The following is an 18,167-nucleotide window of genomic DNA, read 5'->3' on the forward strand; positions in this document are numbered from 1 at the left end:
TTTAAAAGTTTACCCATATTCGTCTCGTCATCAGCTAAAACAGGGGGCAGATCGCCACCTAAATTCGGTTCGCCGCCCGCTTATCATAAAATAAAATGCACTCAGTTGGGTTAATAAGCCTCATCACTAGCGAGCAGATTATATGCATTTGCGTGCTGCATATTGCATATACATTTGCATGTTGCATATGCATTTGCATATTTGGCTCCTTTTCACCGGTTATTGCGTATTTTAACTTAAAACTAGTGACGATGCATATTTTCGCTCTGAGTTTAGAATATTTTAAAAATTTAGACGGGCCGTCACTAGCCCTATCTAGTTTTGACGTGTCACAGGTAGACCGCGACCTAGAACTGCGAGCAGTCGCTAACCGAAAGGCCAATGCTTAGCGAAATCATTACAGAAGAGGAACTGGAACAGGCAGACAGGGTCAATGATCCTGCGCCCGCGCCTCCGGTTAATCCCCTCCTCTGTCATACCGTATGCGTGTCAACAATTAAAGCTTATAGACGCACGTCTATTGTTTGTTTAGCTTTCTATTTACTTGTACACAGTTGAAAGTGTGTACGACGTGTAGTGTGTAACGTGTTGTGCATCATGCTGTCCGAGAAAAGAAGCGTTGTATCGTGGATAGCTGACCATCCTGGAACAATCAGTAATGTCGGTTTAACATGGATCTATGTAAAGCATTCATTGCAAGCAATTTTCCTCTTCACAAACTCACAAACCCTATCCTCAAAGGCTTCCTGCGCAAATATTGCTTAAATCAAAATATACCAGATGAATCAACATTGCGTAAAAATTACACACCGAAAAATAACGTAAATGTTCTGGAAGAAATACGCAATGAACTCAAGGACAGAATTATCTGGATTTCAGTTGACAAAACTACAGACACTTGTGGCCGTTACACTGTTAATTTAATTGTGGGTGGTATAAAAGAAGAACCTTCTTACTCCAATTTAGCGGCCTACACAGAACTTGAACAAGTAGATCGTTCTACGATCTCCAGATTTATGAATGAGGGTATTAGAAAAATACTTCCAGAATCTTCTGCAGATGAAAGGGTGTGTGTTTATTTCAGATGCTGCTCCCTATATGATCAAAGCAGGAGAAGCCCTCCAAGTATTTTATCCCAATTTGATTCATGTGACGTGCTTTGCTCATGGAGTACATCGTCCTGTTCAAGAAGTACGTTCCACTTTTGTAAATGTGAATAAACTGATTTCATCCACAAAGAAAGTATTTCTAAAGGCTACTGCTCGCATCAAGACCTAAAAAGAAAAACTATCAAAGGTGCCCTTACCTCCCGAACAAGTGGTAACTCGCTGGGGTACTTGGGTCGAAGCTGTGTTGTTTTACAGTGAACATTTCGAGGCCATTAGAGGGGTAGGAAACGTCCTCGATAGTGTAGAGGTTTTGTCAGTTTGCCATTGCAAGGAAGCTTTTAATGATTCCGGTATTAAAAAAGACATTGCGTTGATTAGCACTCATTTCTCCCATATACCTCCAAGTACTGAAAAGCTTGAAACTCAAAGTTTGGCGTTGAAGGAATCTATTAAGTTAGTGAATAAAATTATTCTAGTGAACTCCTCATTCCGGAGGTATTCCCAACAACACTTAAAGAAAAGTTTGGAAACATTTTAAACAATAACCCAGGCTTTAAACCCTTGTGCCAGATTGATAGTTTTGTTAATGGGACAGGTGAACCTTTACCAGAAACAGTAAGTGCCAACGTAGCACCCAAATTCAAATACTGCCCTAGTTGATGTTTTCTGTTTATAAAATGTTTTTGAGTGATCGAAGGCGCAATCTTACTACCGAACATTTGGAACAGTGCTTGGTCGTTTTTCTTTACAATAGTAGAAAAATGTGAAATAAATTGTGAATAATGTTTTGGTCCAATAGCGCTAATTAAAAGTTAATGCCGTTAAAAAAATTCAGGATTGGGTGTTGTTTTTTTAAATAAAACGTCACGGAGTTTTTGAGCGTGCTCCTCTGGTTGCGATAATCTCGAAGTTGATCCTGTCCGTACGGATTTTCCGCTGCGTCTCATTCGCATCGCATCCGCTTGTTACCGACAACAATAGCAAACAAGGAACAATTCTTGAAAAACAGTATAAGTCCCTATTTTGTAAATTTTTAGAAAATAATCTCAGAATCACCCCCTTCCTAACCTTTACCAGAAAGTATTCAGAAAATGATATCAGCGTTCTAAATGTACCGATTTTTCGCGTGACCGACGCTCTTCCTCGCAATTGATATGCACAGGTTCGACTTTGAGATATAATGCACGCAGTAACTACAATGTTTTTTTATTATTTGATCTTGCATATTTCGACACTTTTCATGCATTATTAAGAATTTTTCATGCATATTTGCATGCATGTTTTAAGGTTTTTATGATGCATATAATCCGGTCTCTATTCATCACGAAGCATGAAGGAATCATCAATTTGACAACTGAAGGAGACAGGCGAGGAGAGGTAAAAAGTTTAGAGAGAAACCAAGGTTTTAAAGTGATGTGAGTTGCACTTGTTATCCAGAGAAGAAAAGCGACTTGCACAGGATATACCTCCGTCGAGAGCTGTACCAACCAGTCTCCAGAATGAAAAGCAGAACCACAGCCACAACGACTTTTCAAGAAAGACTTTTATAGTAGTCTCACTTAAATGAGAATTTTGTAAGTGTAATGTGAAATAGAAAATAAATGTAACGAATACAAATCCGTAAGTCAGAGATACAACAATGCTCTGCTCTTTTCATGAATGTGTAGAGATACACTGATGAATCAAAATATTATGACTACCTGCTTAATAGCTTATTTGTCCACATTTGGGGAGAAATGCATCACTGATTCTGCGTACCAGGGATCCGACAGCTGCTGAGAATTTTTCTGGGTTGTATGGCGTGGTCCATGGAATGCTTCAATCCCTGGTGTTTCGTCCAAGGCTACGTTGGACATCTTTGGCAAGACGGCAAGACTCAGCACAACCAGGAGCACCTCCGAAGATGTCCAACATAGCCTTGGACGAAACGTCAGGGATTGAAGCACTCCATGGACCACGGCCATACAACCCGCAAAAATTCCCAGCAGCTGGAACATCCGGTCGTGAAAGCCTTCATTGTAGGGATCCAACAGTTCGTTGGTAGGTTCATGGAGTTATGTGGCATTAGATGTCGACGCACAGGTTATGTAATTCACGTAAATAACGGACCCCGCTTTTGTGTACGCAGTGACCACGCCCAATAGCGACCCATATGGGTTCCATAGGATTTGCATCAGGCGAATTTGGTCGTAGAGGCGTCAAAATGAGGTCACTATTATGCTCCTCAAACCATTGCAGCACTGACTCCGAGATATGGACAATTATACTGCTGAAAGGTGACATCGTCCTCGGGGAAGAAGCGTGAAGAGATGAAGGTGGTTCGCAGCTGTCAGCGTGCCTTCGATTACTATTACAGAGCCGATACGTTTCCATTGATCGACGGCCGAATCCCGATGGTCCCGTGTCCGGCAGGGATGGTCAGCTGAGGAGCTCCAAGTTCAACAATGTACGGTGAACGATATGCTCGGAAACAATTGTGCGGGCACTAGCATCGTGCTCCTTCGGCAGAGGTGCCACAGATCAGTATCTATCCTACTTTGCAGGGCAGACAAGCTTCCGAACCACACGTTCTGTGAAGAGTTGATGAAGTCCAACAGCTTAGCACCTAGTGATAGTTTTACTGTCCTTCTAAGTTTTTCCGTAGATGCTCACGACACTAGCACGTGAATATTCGACTAGCTTCGCCATTTTCGAGATATTAGTTTACAGGCTCTGCGTAATAATAATTTTCCCTTTGTCAGAGTCGCTTACATCTATTGATTTCCCATTTGTAGCCCGTATTTTCGCTAGGTTGATCACCCATCCGTGTCTGCTCCGCTTACATACTTTCGTTACAACGTCACGTGCCCACAACGCCACCAGGCGGCATTCAACGTCGTGGTGGGCAGTGGCCATAATGCTTTGGCTTATCAGTGTATACAGTACATAGGTTCATCAAATCTTTGTCAGCAAAGTATAGCATCAACCGCATGGGAATTCTGTAAATGTAATTTGAAATAGAAAATAAAAATGGAGAATACAAATCCGCCAATCAGAGAGACAATAACGCGCTGCTCTGTTCATGAATGTGTAGAAACATACAAAATTTAACTAACTCTTTGTCAACGAAGTATAGCGTGAGCCGCTTAATAAGCTAATTTTTGTCTTTGTTGGTCTTCAAGCTGGTAAATCAAGACTTTAAAATTCTGTTTCACAACATTTGTAAATGTTTGAGTACTTCATTCAAAGTAAACAGAAGATTATTTTTATTTTTTCAGATGCGTAAATCTACAAAAAGAATCCACACTAACGACTATAAATTAGAACTTCCTGTAAAATTGAAATCGGGATTTGCAGAGGCTTTCACACAGATGATATTTTATGTCGCAAGCTATCTGAGACGATTTTACATTCATCCCTGAAGCTACAAGCCGAATATTATTTTATTAGGAAACGTTTTTTGTACCTATGTAGTAGAACTAATACGCTTAATTTCAACAAATATTGATCTATTAAACCTCAAGAGGAAGAAAATAGTGAAAGTCTGTGATGAGTTGGTGAAACAAATTGAAAATTTCTGGTGCCTGGGGTGGAAAATAAGCAATAACAGATAATAAAGGTATAAAAGCAGGGATAGCTACTGCAATAGAAATGTTGCAGAAGAAGATGTATTTGCTGTGGTCCATTAAATAAACAATTAAGGAATAGGATAGTGATGGATTTTGCATGTAGTGCCGCTCTGTATGGAGCGGAAACTCTCAGACTGCTACTAAGGGAGAAGAAATGCTTAGAAACTATTGAGATGTGAATATGGGGAGAATGGAAGATACGAAATCCACACAAATCATAAAAATGGATGTACATATTTATTATTTATGAACGTATGTATGTATGTTTCACATATCCTCCTGAATCTCTACACCGATTTCAACCAATCTTGGAACACATATAGTTTACTGTGTGGAAAGAATCACTTCTAGGGGAGGGGGGGGGGGGCGAGTAATAGCCACCCGCCTGTCGAAAGGGTGGGGGTGAAAAAGAAGTGTAGCCCAGGACGCGAGAATACCCATACTTTAGTCATCCATTGAGAATGAGAGCAGTTGGAGACTTGCTACAAACTTAACACATAATTTCAAACTTTTACGAAACTTTTTCTCGCTGACGACCTCCACAAAATGATGAAGGGAAAAAAGTTTATCGCTACTTCATTTTCGTTGTTCATGCGGTAAAACTGCTTCATGAAGTACGAAGTTGTAATTTATTATTTCTTTAGTACTAACGTGACATATTTGCTGATATACCACTGGATGTACCTGGTGAATTATTACATTATCGTATAGCATCTAACTCAGGAGATACGAAAATACAAACTTTTGAGCTGCTTGAAAATGAAACTGCGGGGTGAAATTCGCTAGGCACACAGATGAAATATGTGTATAAATATGAGTGAAATTGTTGAATACGTGTAAAATATATTTGACATGTGCACTTGCTTGCAATGCGACGCGTAAAAAGCTTATCTAAACCTCTCGAACGATTCCAACCGAATTTGGTACGCATATTACAGTGATTACAGTCTGGGAAGAAATGCTGTTGAGCTAAGAAACATCAGCCTCGTATTCGGCTGAGTGTGGTAGCGTGGAGAGAGAAGGGAGGACGAGGAGATGTACATACAGCGAGGGAGAAGGAAGAAATAGGCGCAGAAAGAAGGAGGAGGGGAAGGGTAAATGGACATAGAGAGGGGTGAGGGGAGATGGACATAAAAGGGGGGGGAGGAGGAGACAGGCAGAGAGAGGGGCAGTAGGATATGGACAGAGAGTGGAAAGGGGTGGAGGTGAACAGAGAAAGGGAAGGAGAAGAACGACGAACAGACAATTGTAATAAGTAAATACCCGGGCAACGCCGCATACTCAGCTAGCAGCTAGTTTTAAAATAAAAAAAATAAAAAAAATGAGGTTGTGTTGCTAAGGGTGTATGAGGAAAGGCAAAGTCTGGAAGCAATGAAGAAGACGAAAAGTAATTGGCCAGGATAGAACCAGAGGAAGTAGAGAGATACCAGTTAATTGGAGACATAAACGCCTGATTCGCAACCACGGAAGGGATGGCGGGGCCTTGGAAATACAGGAGAATGCTGAACTTGCATTTGATGGACCTGAGAAATGGGAAAAATACGTCATCATCATCATCGCCATGAACTTCATTAATTTGTTTGAACCAAATAACTGTCTTAAATTACTCCAGTGTTGCTGGAACGGCTCTCTGCGACGAACTACACGGTTGGTAATCGGCATTTCGCTAGATTTCTATTTACTTCCTGAACTTAATATTTGTTTGACGGCTTTGATGCCCTTAGAGTGTCCGCGTGCTCGTTAAATTTTTTACTGTAAATATTATTAATCAAAGTTTAAATAAATTTTGTTTATCGGCTAAACCAGTTTCGATTCTTTAGTCATTTTCAGTTGCGCTATGGACCAATTAACTGTGTATAAAATCAAACTTGTCAACATTACTTTAGCAGATTGATACATTGATACCTAATGCGTTTAAAATGACCTGTAAGGCCGAGATTGGCCAATCGAGCAAGATGTAATAAAGTGAACATTTGTCAAAAGCAGCCGAGGTGTAAAACTGCCAAAGTCTTTTATTCCATTAATAGTGTGTGTATTGTGTGTACCTAAATTATGTTGGAATAAGCATCTGTCCAAAACCTATGCAAAAGATGCTTCTCTTACACTCAAGTACCTCTAGGTAAATCGGATCCTCAAAAGTATTCGTCACTAAACTTCCTTTCCCTGCAGCATCTAGCCAAGCGATCGATACCTTAATCCTGAAACGACCGGTTATCATTATAATATTAAAAACTGTGACTGAGCCGTGGTAAAATTTGCTGTTAGAAGAGTGTGAAGCAGTCGCCCTCCGTTTCTGGCGGTGGCTCCGCCGTGGCAATCGCAGCTTTGGTGTCTCCCTCGGGTGGAAAAGGGGAAAGATTGCCTGTTAAATTACATTTAAGGGGCGCTATAAGCTCGCCAGTGGCAGTTGGTCAGTCGGAGTGAGGCTGGGTCAGTCTCGCGTCACCAGCTGCTGGTCTGTCTCTCGTTCGCATTTGTGCGGCAGTTAGTGTCTGTCTGTCGTCGGAGTGCTAGTATGTCTGTCGTTTGCATCAAACTTTAAAACCAGAAAATGAGAGTCTTGCCACTCCGCCAGTAACAGAACTCAGCTAGCGGTCGCCCGGTCGGGGCTGAGTTCCTGCATCTGATTCAGCGCGTTAGGCCACCAGTCTGCTCCAGTTGCTCGGGCAACGGTCATTGGCGATTGGGACGATCGGTTGGTCGGTCGCGCACTGAGACACAAGATGACTTGTCCGCCTTGAGCGTGGGCCGCGCCGTATAGAAAGGGGTATACATTTTATGTATAGAGTAACAGTTTATTCTTCGTTTCGTAGTTAAATTACACAGATTATAAATGATATTGAATTGTCATGACAAAAAACGAAGCACATACAGTCAGGAATCGGTATGCCAATCAGATATGTCGGTGATTGCTGCGCAAACAAGTTCTCCACGTACGCGTACACCACCATTACTCTACCACGCAAACGTAGGGGTTACACTCGTCTGTTGTGAGACGTTCCCTGGAGGGGTCCACCGGAGGCAGAACCGCACAATAACCCTGCAAGAGCGGTTCGTTGTGGGGCGGCGGAGGGGTGAAGTGGACTGCGGTAGTCGTCGTGGGGTTGTGGACCACTGCGGCTGCGGCGGGGACGGAGCCTCCCCGTCGTTTCTAGGCCACCGGTTAACATACAATACAATACAATACAATGCCAATCAGACGAACTCACCGTGAGCATAGAGGCAGTCATCCCACCGACGCAACAGACTGAAGATACCTGTATGGTAAAACATACTGTCCTGCTGTTTAAATAAGTCTGTAACCCCCTGTTGCACAGACTCCCCAAGGCATCGTGTGAGCAGAGGTCATAACGCGGCTGCTCGAGCGCCTCCCACATGTGTTGGCGTAACTTCTGCGTTACGATATTTGCGATTTCGGGACGTGCGTCATCATGAGGCAACAGCAGCATTATCGCATTTTCCCGGTCGTTTCACCTTATTTGGGTAGGTGTCGGACAGATGCTTATTCCAGCACAGTTCAGGTGCACAGCACGTTGATCCAGTTTGGACGCATATAGTAACAACGTCGCCATAGGTTAGTAGGCAGTTCAGTTGAAGAGGAATGGACATTACTGACAAGGGCAAGCATAGAAGTTGGAAAGAAAATCATAGGTACAAGGCAGGTAACTAAAAGGAAATCGTGGGTGAAAGAAAAATATTTCCGTTCATTGGCGAAAGAAGGAACTACAAAAATGTTCAGAGAAATTCAGGATCACAGAAATACAAGTCACTCAGGAACGAAGTAAATAAGAATTTGAATAGAATCTAAGGCAAAATGGCTGCATGAAAAGCTTGAAGAAATCGAAAAGGAAATGATTGTCGGTAGGACCCGTTCAGCAAACAGAAAAGTCAGAATAATATTCGATGAAATTAAAAGCAAAAACGGTAGCATTAAGACTGCAGTGGGAACTCCACTGTTAAATGCAGGGGAGAAAGCGAACAGGTAGGAAGAGTACATTGAAGATATCGGGCTGATGATGTGACAGAAGACGAAACAGGAGTCAACAGTGAAGAGATAGCGGATCCAATGTTAGAATCAGAATTTAAAGGGCTTGACGACTGAAATAAGGCAGAAGATGTTCGAAATCCGCCGGCCGGAGTGACCGAGTGGTTCTAGGTGCTACAGTCTGGAGCCGCGCGACCGCTGCGGTCGCAGGTTCGAATCCTGCCTCGGGCATGGATGTGTGTGATGTCCGTAGGTTAGTTAGGTTTAAGTAGTTCTAAGTTCTAGGGGACTGATGACCTCAGCAGTTAAGTCCCATAGTGCTCAGTGCCATTTGAACTATTTTTTGTTCGAAATGCCGAGATAAATAGTAGTAAGCTATAGGGAAAAACGGGTAATATACAATATGTACAATAATCAAAGAGCGAACAGAAGAAGTGTGAGACCAAGAACGCAAAGCTAGAATAAAAAATGGTGTAAGACAGGGATGCAGTCTTTCGCGCTCGCTGTTCAATTTATACATCGAAGAAGCAATGAGAAAAATAAAAGCGTGGAATTAAAATTCAATGCGAAAAGATACAAATGATAATATTCGGTGATGACATTGCTGTCCTCAGTGAAAGTGAAGAAGAATTACATGATCTGTTGAATGGAATGAACACTCTAATGAATACGGAATATGGGTTGATAGTAAATCGTAGAAAAACGAATGTAATGAGAAGCGGCAGAAATGAGATCAGTGGGAAACTTAACATACAAAATGGTGATTACGAAGTAGATGAAGTTAAGGAATTCTACTACTTAGGCAACAAAATAGCCCGTGATGGACGAAGCAAGGGCATAAAAAGCAGACTAGCATGGCAAAAATAGCATTACTTGCTAAGAGAATTCTACTAGTATCAAACATAGGCCTTAATTTGAGGAAGCAATTTCTGAGAATGCACGTCTGCAGCAAAGCATTACATGGTCGTGAGATGTGGACTGTGGGAAGGACGGAACAGAAGAGAACCGAAGCGTTTGTGATGTGATGCTGCAGAAGAAAATTGAAGATTAAGTGGACTGATAATTTAAGGAATGAGGAGGTCCTCCGCAGAAGGGCGAGGAAAGCAATCTATGGTAAACATTGATAAGAAGAAGGAACAGGGTAATAGGACATTTGTTAAGACATCAGGGAATAACTTCCACGGTACTAGAGGGTGGTGTTGGTAAAAACTGTAGAGAAAGAGAGAGATTGGAATACATCCAGCAAATAACTGAGGACGTAAGTCGCAAATGCTACTCTGAGATGGGAAAGTTGGCACAGGAGAACAGTTCGTGGCGGGGTGTATGAAACCAGCCAAAAGACTGAGGAGTAAAAAAAAAAAAAAAATCGCGTTTTCGTATTTACCGCACGCATGTTAGAAATATATGAATGCCACATCCTTTGCGTACACGTTGGCGCTTATGTACTCGCATCGGAGTCGCGCGACGTTACATATGAGCTGTAGCAACACCCTCAAACGGAAACTTTTTGATCGCCCCTTATATAATAAGTGAACGTAGTGAAGGTATGTTTCAAACACTTTTGAAATTGCGCATTTGTCGGTTGTTACTTGTCCATCTGTACGCTCTGATTTTAGACTCTTCCCAGTACCCTTTGTGTACAGATAGGAAAGCTTCCGTATTTCCTTCTGCGTGATTACCGCCAACATAAAAGGCCCAATTTGCTGGAACTGTAAAGAGCTTAAATCCTTGTGGAGCCGCTCGCTGAATTTCAGCAAGCTGCGTGCTGCCGTACTCGTTTTCAGCGCTACACGTTCGCGTCAGTGTTTGCAAACTGCACCGGCAAAGTGGCGCAGTTAGAAATTACTCTGGCAAAATAGCCGCTCTGATTTGAAATTCTGATCAATCGCGTGATCCAGTTCAGCACATTCAGCATGATGGCAATTACTGTTTTGTGGCTAATTGTTTCCCGTCGCATAGATATACGTTCAATATTTCATTTCATAGTGTAAATCACTCAGAATTCAAACAGCGTTTACTGTATTACTTAATATTCACGTCATTAAACCCGATACAGTTGTTGTTTATGTGGCATCGTTTGTTCGGTAAATGCTGCGGCGATATGCAAACAAACACAGAATTATCACGAAAGAGAGTGTTGCGGCTCACCGCGATTTTAAGCCGGTGTAATTTCCATTACACACGTGTCGCTGATTAATTGTGAAAGTAGAATGCTAAGCTGACATACCTCATTTTAATTCTTGTTACTGTTAGTTACGTTGCTCCAAAAAGAACTAGTGAAACGGTAGTGTAGATGTTTTTCTTTGCAAAATAAAGTAAACTAAACATGCGATGAAAGTACCTTGTCGTCTCTTTTTTAGTAGGAAGTATATACGTGTTATTTAAGCCATTCGTTCGGCGCTGGTAACGGAGACCGACGGCAATCGTAACCGATTTGCGTGTTAACTGGATCAGTGATGTTTAACCGACTTAACCGACTCGTCCACTGGATGAAACCGTACCAGTTGTACGTAACGTCAGGGAAGCGGAGTCTTGTTCTCCATCTCCTGACTGAAAATTGTTAGGATGGATAAGATCACGGAGACCAGCAGGTGCCGGAATAGGAAATCAGCTTCAACTTTTTTAGTCCCGTCGCCCTCATTTGCGTATAATTTAACAGTACGCTGATAACTTTACTTTTGGACAGTCTAATTACAACTGAATGAAATACATTTTTCGTGCCGTATACGTTTCGGCTTTATTCTTTGCAAGGCATCTTCAGTGGCCTGGAATACGTACATATTTTTACTATCCACTTTAAATGTTGCGACAATGTATATGTTGGTTACAAAGAGGGCTGGCGGTTGGCTTTTCTATGGCTTCAAAAATGGGTCTGAACACTATGGGACATAACATCTGAGGTCATCAGTCCCCTAGAACTCAGAACTAATTAAACCTAACTAACCTAAGGACATCACACACATCCATGCCCGAGGTAGGATTCGAACCTGCGACCGTAGCAGTCGCGCGCTTCCGGACTGAAGCGTCTATGGCTTAGTAATATTTTAAATTCTACTTACAGATTAAGTGGATCACACTGTACCTGTTGAGGTTTCGTTCCATTTTTGAGTTTGTTCTTCTTTAACTGCATTTGAGTTTTTGTTTTCCAGACCTCACAGCAATAGTAAATGAACACTTGTTTTGATGCTATGTTTTGGTTTGTGTTGCCGACTGTCGAAAGTTATTGCCAAGATTCGAATGTTTTTGCCAACTTTTGAGTGTAATATTTTTGATGTCTGTGATCTGTCTTCGTGAGCATGTGTGTGTGTGTGTGTGTGTGTGTGTGTGTGTGTGTGTGTGTGCGTGTGTGTGCGAAATAGTGTTATTTTTGGTGCGCTTTTATTTAAATATAATTTTTGCGTGTATGTGATCAGATCTGATCACAGACAGAACGCGCACACGCACACACACACACCCACACACACACACACACACACACACACACACACACACAGAAACACAAAACGGTATCTAAAAAAAACGTACCAAAACAAATACCATTTCACACACACACAAACACACATACACATACACCCCCCCCCCCCCCCCCCCCCACACACACACACACACACACACACACACACACACACACACACACACACACACGCACACACGCACAGACACAAACATATCACAGACATCTAAAAAAATTAAAAGACGGCAATAACATTCGATCTTTGGCAATAACATTCGATAGTCGGCAACACGAACCAAAGAAGTGTTCAGTTCCTAGTGCTATGAAGTCTGGAGCACAAAAACGTAAATGGCAATTATGAGAAGAAGAACAGCGCCAAAACTGAACAAAAACAGAGCGTATAAAACGTTATCCACGGAACCTGTAAGTAGAATTTAAAATATTACTACGCGATGGACGAGCCAGCTACCAGAACTGTTTATAAACTATACATACACTGTCGCAAAATATAAACTAATAGAAAAAATGTGTTCATATTCCAGCCACTGAAGATGCCTTGCAAAGAATAAAGGTGTAACTCATATGGCACAAAAATTGTACTTGATTCAGTTGGAATTAGACGGTCCAAAAGTAAAAAAATTAACAACACAGCGTAATATAGGGAATCACCATCCGAGGTGTTGGTTGCACTTAACGCCGCAATGTGAATGGCTACATGCGGAGTGGTGCCGTGACCGTGGATCATGGGCTGCTGATGAGTGGCGCCGCATTGTGGTCAGCGATGAATGGCTTTTCTGCGCTACTGCAGATGACCGCCATCGGCGAGTATATTGTGCTAAATTCTTGATCGCTACGTAACTACCACAGCTACTAATTTCTATAATACCAATAACGCCAATTCCAACCCCACACCTACTCTTCAAAGAAATGAAATGCCCAATTACTTTCCGAATGAATTAATGTGTTAAATATATGGCATCCAAGGGGCCTGCTTACTCATCACTTCCAGTTACTCATAGTGTATATTGACTCTTTGTGAGTACTTGTATAACACTATTTGTTTATGGTTCATCTGATTTTTTATAATTTTTTTGGTTTAAAATAATGTCAATTGGTTCTATATTTTCTGCATATGTAAAGTGTGTTCTTCTGGAGGTTGAAATTCTTTGCACTGTATCTGGTTAATGTATGCAAAATACTATGCAAATTGTTTATTACGTTAAATAATTGTCTGATGACATTTTGTATTTGAAATTACTTGTGTGTATAAACTGTTCATGTTGATGTAAATTTGACAATTGTAATAAACGGTCACGCTTAGAAACAATGTAAGAAATAGGTGTTATGTAAAAGACAGTGTGCTTTTGTTTGAAATGGAAGTGACTCTGGGGAGTGGAAAAGGTCGCAAGGGCGAATTGGCGCGCTACCTAGAGTAAGCACGGGAAGTAAGTCACATAGTCTGTAGGCAACACCCTTGTGGAGAAGGAGAAGCTTTGCCTGCAAATTTGCACAAAAATGCCTCAGATGAAGACTGCAAACGGCTTACGGTATAGCTGTATGTAAAACTGAACGACGCCAAGAAGTCAAATTGAGCCCAGACAGCAAGATACTTGCAGGTCATAACTGTGGCAGTGTAGCCGCTATAATTATTCGCCACTTTCAAGCCTACAGCCCGCAGATAAGATTTTTTTTTTTTTTTTGTATTCCACGAAGAACGGCGCCTTTCGTTACGGGATCATTTAATCGGTACGAGAAAGTCACCGAGATACACAATAAACTCTACTGGGATGCGTTACAATACAGGCGTTTTGCATCACGGCGAGGTTTACTATTGAAATTTAGAGAGAGCTCAAAATGGTTTAAATGGCTCTGAGCACTATGGGACTTAACATCTGAGGTCATCCGTCCCCTAGAACTTAGAACTACTTAAACCTAACCAAGCTAAGGACATCACACACATCCAAGCCCGAGGACGGGTTCGAACCTGCGACCGTAGCGGTCGCGCGGTTCCAGACTGAAGCGTATAGAAGCGCTCGGCCACGCCGGTCGGCATCGAGAGAGCACTTTTCGGAAAGTGTTGGGCAACATACTACTTCCTCCTACATACATCTCGCATAATGACCACGACGAGAAAATTTCAGAATTTGGAGCCAATACAGAGGCTTACCGACAATCATTCTTCTCGCGCGTCATTCGCGAGTGGAACAGGGTAGAGGGTACCAGGTAGTGGTACCCGAAAAACTCTCCGTCACACACCGTTAGGAGGCTTGTGGAATATGATGTAGATGAATCATTACTTATTTCACACACTCATAGTAATCAGGCACGCTTGTTAGAGGAAAGAATTGTTACAAATGGCATCGCTGTACGAAGTTCTAACGTTATTCATACTCGTACAAATCCTTTCACATCTCGGACAACCATAACAAAAAAAAACAAGAACAGGATCTGACATTCTCAGTTACTACATGATTCAGACGAGATCACAGTGAGAGAGAAATTACTGGTAAGAAAATAACCATGAACATCTAACATGTCTGTCAGTAATGTAATATACATATGCCGTGTCATAATCCATTGCAGAACTGGATGTGAGTACCGGTAGAAAAATTCCAGGAAGTTAATAAGTTACCACCACAGATCAATCATCAAAATAGTTTATATCTTGTCTCGTCTTGCTTACATAGAGAATTCCCCAAAATTCAGGGAGGAAGTAATAGAAACACCTGTTTACCTTTTCCGTGTTCAAGTTACAGTCATCATCCTGTCTCCAGATCAAAGTTGTCACTGCAAATACAACACGAAGAAAGTTTAGAGAAAAAATGTCTCCAAACGGAGACCATTCTGAAACAACTTAGTGAAAACGCGATAAGGATTTGCAACCAGTTTGCATTTACTTGCTTATTGCTACTGCGTTGTGGCGGGACTCTACGATAAATTAAGAACGTAACACTACAGTAACTTCAACAAGAAAGGGGTGGGACACTCTCTTAAGTGACATTTGCTTGGCTGCTGCTTGTTTCACGTTTCCCTGTTTCTACGTTACTTCGTAGTGACCGACTAAAACCATGTAATATACGAAATGGTCTTCATGTGAAGGCAGAGAGAGAGAGAGAAACAGTGAGTTCTGGAAGTTCATTACAGACATACGTATATTTTACTTTACAACAATGTGATTTAAGTGATTAAGGGGTGAATTTCCCTACATAACATTCTTTCTTTGTGAAATGATTCACTTGCGCAGAAATTGCAAAACACGTTACCGTTCACACGAGAGGAAAGATAAAGCGGTTTACTACTTACAAGACGGTCCCGTTCAATTTCGGGTAGTGGGATTTAGTTGAATATGGCGTCCTCACGATGCAATTCATTACGCTGCTGCACAACACAACGACATTCATCCTCCAAACTCAGTTTGGTTGGAGGCCCGCCGCTGAGAGGAAGTGTCGTGCCATTTGTCTCAATTACAGCAGAAACGTAATTTCTAGACTAAGCACAGCGAAACGAGACGAAGCAGGCCGGCTGACATATTTCATCTGCCGTACAAAACAAGGTTTCCACATCTAATATTGCTACACTGAGCAAGTATCCCTGTCTGGGACGTTCTGCTGGCATCTAGAAATACCTTCGTAAGAGGAGGACAATGGCTCGTATAACAAATATCAGCTTATTTATGATCTTGTAGCAAAGAAGTGCGAGTCAGCGTTACTTGCATTTCACAAAGGTGTGAAGATAAATTAGATACTTCCAGCCTATGAGTATAAAACATACACACCCACAAAATAAATGTTTTTGACAGTCGGTAAACAAAGCAGATCTAGACGCTAGGGGCAAACATGCTTTTCTCCAGAAATAGTTCGAGGTCTACTTTATAAACCCATATGCTTCCATTGATCCATATTGTCACGTCGAAACCACAATCAAGTCCAAATCCGAAGACTGGGTCGTCAGTGAAACAGAACACTTAGAAATGAAAGCGCGTTTATTACTGATACGCCGGCCGCGGTGGCCGAGCGGTTCTAGGCGCTTCAGTCTGGAACCACGCGACCGCTACGGTCGCAGGTTCGAATTCTGCCTCGAGCGTGGATGTGTGTGATTTCCTTAGGTTAGTTAGGTTTAAGTAGTGCTAAGTTCTAGGGGACTGATGACCTCAGATGTTAAGTCTCATAGTGCTCAGAGCCATTTGAACCATTACTGATACCAATTTACTGCCAGAACACATGGGTGGAGAATACAGGTAGGCATACTATCTCTGAATATTCAAGAGTACTGTTATTTATAGAAACATCAATATTCCAGAATATACAAACATTAAAAACACATGATATTTCGAGAACATTCCAGAAACAAAGATACTATATAACAAATAATTGCAGGTGGTCGGGTTTAAACTGGCGACTCGACAGCGCGCCAAGCAGCGATGTTAATTTATACGCGACACTGCGTGCGCCACAGCCCGAGAGTGTGCTTAAAGGTAATGCCTCAGAATGTAGCAGGTAACATGACGGTGTGCAACGTAATAATGTCGGCGTGTGAGAAACAGCGTGCTATAATCAAGTTTCGATTACGAAGAGTTCGTCCACATGTGGAGCATGCAGTGCCACACCGCATACGAGGACTACGACAGCGGCAACAGTCCGACACATTGGGTTCACTGTCATCGATCGTACTCCACTCTTGACTTGGCTCCATCCGATTTTTAACTGTTTCCAAAAGTTAAAGACCACGTTAGATGAATTCACTTTAATGGTGATGAAGCGGTACGAGCATAGGTGAGGTTGTGACTGCGTCAACAAAGTCAAACATTGTACAGTGGCAGTACCAACAAATTGCTCTCTCATTGAGAGAACTGTGTTTGCCGCCGCGGTGAATTTTATATTTTAAAAAAGAAATACGTAGACATGAAAAATAAAGATGTAAAATGTTCAAATGGCTCTTAGTACTATGGGACTTAACAGCAGAGGTCATCAGTCCCCTAGAACTTAGAACTACTTAAATCTGACTAACTTAAGGACATCACACACGTCCATGTCAGAGCCAGGATTCGAACCTGCGACCGTAGTGGTCGCGCGGTTCCAGACTGAAGCGTCTAGAGCCGCTCCGCAACCTCGGCCGGCTGTAAAATGCTAATAACGTTTGTTTTATTTAAAAGGATTTGAGAGTTTTCACATAAAAATTTGAAGTGACTACTTATCAGCTCACCCTTGTGTTTGCGAAGAGATGCGGAAGTTAAGTCGGAGGCTGATGAAATCAATAACTACAAAAATCCATGAAAGAATAGGAACACTCAATTATCAACTTATCATTAGACATTGTGGACTATATTGTCACTTCGCAAGTGGAGAATAAATTCTGCATGCTTGGTCCTGATGTTTCCTTCAAACAAAAAAATTTTCATCCGAAGCTTATCTGATTGCTAAGCTTCCTTTGTAAGGTTCTTTAATGTGAAATTACTGAGGAAGCTTCTACGAATTTTTTTATGATTGATTTCACACTCGTGCTGTCTACAGTCAGTACCCAATGACAATGAAGCTTGACAGGAAGACGTATGCTCAACTATCAGACTCGTAACAGCACCGAATTTCGATACTCCTCAGCATACGTTGGCGTAGCTATTTGTGTGCATCCGTCCTGTACTTTCATCACACAACGAATTAGCGGAGTGTTGAAATTATAATACTTGAATGGCATGTCTGCCTCTGTCTTGTCTGGAAAATATTTTCTTAGTCATGTGTCAAAAACTGCTTCTTGACAACTGATATAGCTATTGTGCGAGGAACGTAAAGGTGGTTATTGTAGGTACAAACGAGAAGTACAAGTGGAGGGCAATCAAATAATCCTGATAAACATACGTCCGGAAACCAATGATTCCCCCAGTACAGGTTATGCAGAAGTGCAGTAGTGCCGTTCTTACTTCACTGTTAATTACTAAGGCTACGTTTTTGATAATGTTCATTATCTTGAAACTTTCTCGGGTATTCAGCCGGGTAGAGTCGTCCAAAAGGCTCGAT

Source organism: Schistocerca piceifrons, chromosome 7 (genome assembly GCF_021461385.2).
Source record: "Schistocerca piceifrons isolate TAMUIC-IGC-003096 chromosome 7, iqSchPice1.1, whole genome shotgun sequence".
Classification (NCBI taxonomy): Eukaryota; Metazoa; Arthropoda; class Insecta; order Orthoptera; family Acrididae; genus Schistocerca; species Schistocerca piceifrons.